Here is a 6,000-nt window from a genome sequence, read left to right as displayed (position 1 = left end):
AAAGCTAGTCAGACTTTGTAGTTGAAATGGAGGAATAGTTTTAATTCAGTGTTTCTGCACTTTTGCTACTGATTCTAAACTTTAATGTTTCCTTATTGTAAGCTTTTGGTGGTGTATATATTCAACATACGCTCACAGTCACTGCACAATCTGTTCTTTTTGGCCAGACCACAAATGCTCACAGACAGTAAGCAGTAAAGAATGAGTGACTGCTTTTTACAAATCTAACAGCTGTAAGCAAGAAATAAAAGCTGGTAAACCTCTTCAAGCACTCATTTACACACTCTTTTAGCCTGTGTGGGAGAGGGTTTTGTATTGTTGCTTTCCTTACCTGTGTACATCTATATTTGCACTTAGAAAAACGAATTCCCTCTGAACCCAGTGCCAGGGTTTTAAATGTATTTGCAGTTTTGCACACAATCGGATATATCAGTATCTGACATGACATTAAATTATTTTTAGTGAGAGTAACAGCTGAAGCAGATTGCTACCATGCTGTGATTACTGAGAGGGTTTTAGTTTTTGTTTTATAATAGTCAATACTTAAAGAGCACACCAGGGTCTGTACCAGCCCCTTGTCCATAAAATAAGGTAGAAATCATGTAATATCTTTAAGATTTTTTTCAGAGTTTCATTAAATAATCTTGTCACCTTTATTCTGGGTGGGCGCATCGTATAATGCATTTACAGCGTAATGGCACATGATATTTGTATTCCAGTCAGTACCTACAATACACTCAGTTGCTCTGGTGCAGCTGGGGATACTGCAGAGGAATTATCAGGGCAGCCGGCTGTTGGAAAACCTGGCTGGGGACGTGACAGGAAAAAAAGCTGCAGTCTGCTAGGGATTTTTGGTTCTGAGGTATTGTTGGGGAGAGCAGTGAACAGAGTCTTAAGAAAGCTGGGCTTCTGATGTACAAAATAAATAAGCAAAACAACTGGGAGAATGAAAGTGAGGATTTCAGCTGGGAGACATTTCTTCCTTCAGTGTTCCTTCCTTCAGCTACCTCCCTTGGCAGCAGTGCTACTTAAAGGAAGTGGGATGTTGTTCCAAGGGTGGGAGAAGTGTGTAGTGTGAAGACAGAGGCAGCTTACTAATGTGAAAGAAGCTGTCAAGCTTCACAGATTTAAATATCTGCTCCCGGTTCTGGTTAACCTTCTACACATATGCATTTATAATAGTCATGCAGTGTATGCAAACAATGACTTTGTGAATCTTATGTCATATTTGTACATAAACATAATATCTTCTAGAAGAATTGTTTTGTCATGGAAAACAATACACATTGGATCTTTATGCTTGATGCTATTTGAATTGAATGTAATGCTGCAGTTTCTTCACAGGGCATAAGCCTCTAACCCTTAAAGAGTGAGGGATGTATTCTCTGCTTGAGACGAACATGTAACTATCATTGATGATGGTGTGTGCACACATCAAGGGGTGCAGAAGAATAGATCCTGGAAATGCTGGATTATGTTTGTGTGAACCACAGAATGCCTGATTCATTTTTCAAAATTGAATAAATCACAAACTCTACTTATTTGGAGGGGGAAAAAGTCCCACACCCAGAACCTTTTCTGAGAGCAATGCTATTAATTGAACAGAGGAACAAGAATCAGGGTTCAAAAAGAAGTTCATTCAACAAAAATTGATTTACCAACTTTGCCTTCTATAGTTTGAAATACCACTCGTGAAAGTCTTCAGTACGGGGTGTGTTGTCCTTTTGTTTATTAGGCCAGCAAGCATTCCTGCTTTGTCTGAAAATACTGAATAAAAAAAAATCTGTCATGTTTTGTTTATGCTTTTAAGACATTCACTGGGATGAAAGTTAGATCTTTAACTGGGCTCCATGGCATGGGGGGAAAAAAGTCACTAACCTTGGCATAGAGTCTTCTGCATTTCAGTGGGAAGAGCTGTAGTGTGGTGATAAGTGTTAGTTCTCAATGTTTTCAAAATGAAAGTGAGTTATTGTGAGAAGTGTACCCCTTGCCATTCTTAAGCAGCTAAGGAAGAGCTTTTATTTTGCAATGCTGACAGCTTGGTCAACTACTGTACTCTGAGGGAAAGTGTGGTGTGGTTTTTGTGGGTTTTTTTTTTGTTTGTTTGTTTGTTTTTTAAAATGAAATCCCAGTTTTTAAAGGTATTTGGGTATCGAAGCTTCTAAGGGACTGGTTTATTTCTTTCAGTGAGGCTTGTGCACCCAAATACCTTTTATAAACTTGCAACCAGACACTTTCATGTTTCTTCAAGTGTCTGAATGCCTTTACAAATACAGTTTAAAATGCTTAGTTAGCTCTGTTCTGTTCCCATCTTTAAGGGTGGAAGCACAGGAAACTACTGGAGTGCGTGTTCAGAGATACTGTTGCGGCTGTCTCATCACAGATGCCCTAAAGCCCAGCTGAAAGCTTCCTGAAGTTGATGGAAAGAATCTCTTTAACCTTGTAAGCTTTTTATTTAGCCCATGAGCTCATCAGGTCTGTAGCTGTCACTTTATTTTATGTTTGTACAGTTCTGGGCACCACAAGGCTATTCTCCATTGATCTGTAGGCACTGTCACAGCAATACACAGTTAACTTTAAAATATATTTATTAACTTCTTTCATTATTTATCATCTCTCATTTCAGTTGTGTTGCTGTCACTTTGCTGCACTTGTCATGAGCTAACAATTTAGAGGGACAAGCAGCAGAGAGGTTCAGCTTTCCATTTCTACTTTGGTGATTTTTGGGTTCTAGAAAACATTTTTGAAGTGACAAGGTTGCAGTTTTGGAAATCCATGAAACCATAGTATCTCCTTTTACTATATACTGGAATAAAAGCAGACTTTGTAATGTGTCTGTTGCCTTGCAGTGGAATGGCAGTTAGCTCTAAGAAATAGATGTATATTGTGGGAATCTCCTGGAAGCAGACATAGGTCAGTCTCCTGGTCTGTGCAGCAACATCCAGAGCAATGGATGTTTGGTCATGGCTCCTGGACATTGTTATAAGATGTGTATTATTCTAAAGAAGGATTATCTTTGTTGGAAACAGTGTGCTGCAGTGGGAATGACTGGTATTTGGAAAGCTGTTGTCCTGCTGCCCTGCTCTATGACAGGAAGAAAATACTTCACCTCATGGTATCTCGGTTTCTCTGTTATAGTAAGGACAAATGTTCCTCACGGACAGCAGGAAAAGAGGACTAGAGCTAAGTGCTGTTGAATGATTAGTAGAAACTCTTGTACTCCCTCATGTTTCAATGAGCACTCTGCAATGGTGAATGCTGGCCAGGGTATTTGATGGAATGAAACAAAACAGGTATGGGGGAAAGCGAAGTTTTGTGCCCATGCTGCTGTAGACTTTGGCAGCTTGCAGAGAAGATAGGTGTCTGTCATATTGTGTAATAAGATGGAGAGAGAAGAAAGAAAAGCTGAGAAAGGGAAAAGTAGAAGGCATGACCTCCAAAAGTTTAATATGCATAAACTCAGACAGCTCTAGAAGGAAATGTTTTGGGCCCAGGTTCTAAATGCTTAGTGTATTCCTAGGCTACTTGCCGAAATAGCTGTGCATCAAGCTGATTTGACATGCAAGACTGTGGCTGAGGTTTTAACATGCTGCCAGATAGTAAAGGCCCTTTCATTGGCTGAGCTGCATCCTGACAATGTGATAAGGCTGTAAAGTCAATAAGCATATGTATGTGCACAATCCAAATCTCTTTGAAGTATTGAGGCCTGGGCCTTCCTCATAAACTGGTAAGACTTTCTGTCTGGATGAATTTTTGGCTGTCACATCTTATCCATCTCATTCAGGCTATTGAGAGCATCCACAGTGTTGAAAACATCCATGTGCTGAACCATACATGACTAAGCAGGTAGTGGAAAAGGCTTGCACTTCACTGCTGCAGTAACTTTACAGTGCTCAGCAGCTATGTGTAATTTGATTCTGAAACAATCCCTTATTATGCATAGTAAGAATGTTTCTGCAATACCTTAAAAATATGCTCAAAGTACTGGAAAACCTTAACACATACCTCCAAATAACACTTTGTTCAGCAAGAAGAAAGACGGGGAAGCTGAAACAGTTCCTCAAATCTCCTAAGAAGGCTGTGATACAGTTCTAAATACCTGGAGTTTCATGACCCTTGGGGTCTGCTGGCAGTGGTTTTTGGATACCAGAGTTGGCAAGAGGATTATACAGCCCAGACAGAATGCCACACTGAGGTAGGAATACTGCTTCTAAGATGTGGATTGCCTTTTCCTGGTCTAATTTACTTTCCTGCTTGTGGGAGTATTTCTATGATATCAGGAGAGTAATGTCCTGTTTCATGTGTTGATCATTAAATTTCTAGGTATTTTTCTCTTCAAAGTTGTTTCATTAAGTGTTTAACTTCTGTAAATTAGTTTAAGCTTAGGGACTGAGCTTCTTACTGCACTCTCTAAACTGGACTTAAATAGACACAATAATAAAAAGCAGCTGTCCTTAGATTCCCTAAATACACAGCTATATTAAAAGTAGAGTTAGGTGTTGCTGCTTATCTCAGAAAATGGAACTTATGTTAAATTACCTTTTGTTATTTTTGCCTCTTCCTTTATATTTACAAACATCTGGTCACAAGTAAAGCATGGTTAAAATTACTACATTCTGCCTTCTATTACCTTCATCCAGCTTCTGCCAGTAATGATGTTCTTGGGACAAGAGAGATTAAAGCTTTTATGTAAAATGAATGGTAATACATGCCTGAAAATAGTTCTACTTCTGGAACAGTAGCATGACATAATGTTGGTGGATCGGGTAAATAAAAGCATGCAGACAACCTCACTGCAATGCCCACAGTTTTCTTTTTTTCCACAATAAAATTCCCCAAACTCCAGCAGGTGGCAGTGAGTAACAGTCTGAAATTCGAATGCTGCAAAGGTGAAGAATAATTACCATTGCTGAAACTAGAAGGATACCGATTTTGTTTAGGAACTAAATGACACAGATGTGGCAGGTAAATTAAGGCAGCTAAACAAATTAAACACATTTTTTACAGATGGGTAGCTTCTAAGTCAGCCTTAAAAGGTGACATCATCTTGATCCCTACATTGCCTCTTTGTACCTTCTCACTGGGCAGGTGCTATAGCTTTATGCTGTGATGCAGTGCTCTGCAGACAAGGGCTGTTAGCTTTACAGTATAGAAAACAATTCACTCTGTTAGATTAATAGAAATGCAGAATGTGTTTTTGAATAGCTCATTTAAATTTAAGTCTTTTTTTCACAGAAGGCATAATGAATTTAAGTGGGATAGGCAATTTAATTCATTACAGCTGTCAAGCAGTGAGCACTACTGCACTTGATTTGTTTCGGTGCCTCTTGCAGGTTGCTACTGAGGTGCTCGTCATTACACTTAATTTTGTGAACTACTCAGGTGGTGAAAACATATAAAGGAAAAGGTTACTGGGCAGAATGGAAACAGAGCTTCTTTAGATGTGAGGAAAGTGCTGGAAGAGAAAGTGAAGTTATATGCCGGTCAAGTCCTTGTGCACTGAGGTAAATATCGAGCCTTTGTTTAATTATACGACATTGGTGGTTAAATTAAGACCTAAATGCATCCTGTTGTCCCCAGTATAGTTTACCTTGCTCTGAAGGGAGGAAGTAAATATTTTCTGAAATAAGCAAAATAGAACCTGAAACCCCAGGTTTACTAACTGAGTTTCTTATTAATTTACCTACTAGCTTAAATATAAAAGTCTAAGTATTGGGTGCTTCTGACAAAAACTAACGTCTGTGAATGTAGAGGATCACTTTCTGTTTCTGCCTTTCCCTACCTGGGGTATCTGGCCTTCCACTGAAGTGAAGGGGACTTTTGTGTTTGAGGTGTCCTGCAATGTCCTAATTTTTAAGTATCTTCACAAACTCCTTGTGTCTTAAATTGGAAGAGTCTGCAAGGTGAGACAAACTGCCTTGCAGATGCCGAGAGCTGAGGAGGTCCCTCTTGCCTAATTGCAGTTGGACTAATCTGTCCTTCAGAAAAAGGAGGTGGGAT

This window comes from Grus americana, chromosome 8 (assembly GCF_028858705.1).
Source record: "Grus americana isolate bGruAme1 chromosome 8, bGruAme1.mat, whole genome shotgun sequence".
Lineage (NCBI taxonomy): Eukaryota > Metazoa > Chordata > Aves > Gruiformes > Gruidae > Grus > Grus americana.
The sequence above is the reverse complement of the archived record's forward strand: the minus strand, read 5'-3'. Positions refer to the sequence as shown.